The sequence below is a fragment of the Convolutriloba macropyga genome, unplaced genomic scaffold, assembly GCF_964194025.1.
Source record: "Convolutriloba macropyga unplaced genomic scaffold, txConMacr16.3 SCAFFOLD_1324, whole genome shotgun sequence".
Classification (NCBI taxonomy): Eukaryota; Metazoa; Xenacoelomorpha; order Acoela; family Convolutidae; genus Convolutriloba; species Convolutriloba macropyga.
In genome coordinates this window covers 22,501-23,392 of record NW_027452112.1, presented here as the reverse complement: position 1 = coordinate 23,392, position 892 = coordinate 22,501, and the positions used below count along the sequence as shown (strand labels likewise).

The window sequence follows — 892 nt, the reverse complement described above, 5'->3', positions numbered from 1 at the left end:
CAGCATGTGAAAATTGAAAACATTTCTGGTTCGAATTGTCACAAGTATTTGGTGATCTGAGTAGCCAAACTCACTACAACGCCAATTGAAGGCAAAAATTCTCAACGGGAAAAGCTATTCTCATTGAATGAGCTAACAAGACGAGTATTATGTTGCTTCTAGTAGGCGAAAGCCAAAACATCAACATGTGAAAGTCTTGCTGAACAAATTTAATGTTGTTGAGCTCAGTACCGTGTGAATTAGTAGCCATAATTGGCGAGCGAAAATTGAACTGGCGAAACTTCGTCTTTGGAAAATTGCAGATGCCGAGCACTTATTTTGCAACGAGTATTATGTTGACTGTAGTAAGCGAAAGCCGAAACAGCAACATGTGAAAGCTGTTGAAATTTGTGGTCATTTTGCAATAAGTACAAGGAGTGTAACTAGTAGCCAGGTCAAAATTTGGGATAAGAATGAGCAAAAATTCTGCATGAGAACAGTTGAAATTATGAAACTAAATTACAAAGACTAGTATTATGTTGTTTCGAGTACGCGAAAGCGGAAACATCAACATGTGAACGTTTGTAACGAAGTTTCGTTAATTTTCAGCCTAGTACTGAGCAAGAACGAGTAGCCTCATCTCCAATCCCACGCAAAATGTAGTGAAATATGTGAGTGAACCTTATTCACGGTGAGGGTTTCCCGAGGTCTGTATTGCAGCGAGTATTATGTTGCTTCTAGTAAGCGAAAGCTGAAACAACAACATTTGAAAGTTGGAATTAATGACTGAATGGAAACTTCGACCTGTGTTTGATAGTAGTAGCGAACAAAACTGCTGAATCGGTTTCTGTCTCATATTGGTCAGTGAACCAATTAAGAGACAATCAACTACATAACCTGAATTGGGCGAGAG

General features: G+C 38.8%; 1 non-coding gene across 1 annotated transcript in view; it reads left to right on the top strand.

Moving 5' to 3' along the window:
- The first annotated feature begins 871 nt into the window (after positions 1-871).
- LOC142357210 (large subunit ribosomal RNA) overlaps positions 872-892 on the top strand; it is a 3,522-nt gene continuing 3,501 nt past the window's right edge. Inside the window, exon 1 of the ribosomal RNA XR_012761573.1 lies at positions 872-892. This exon is cut by the window's right edge and continues 3,501 nt beyond it. This is a non-coding gene — a ribosomal RNA (large subunit ribosomal RNA).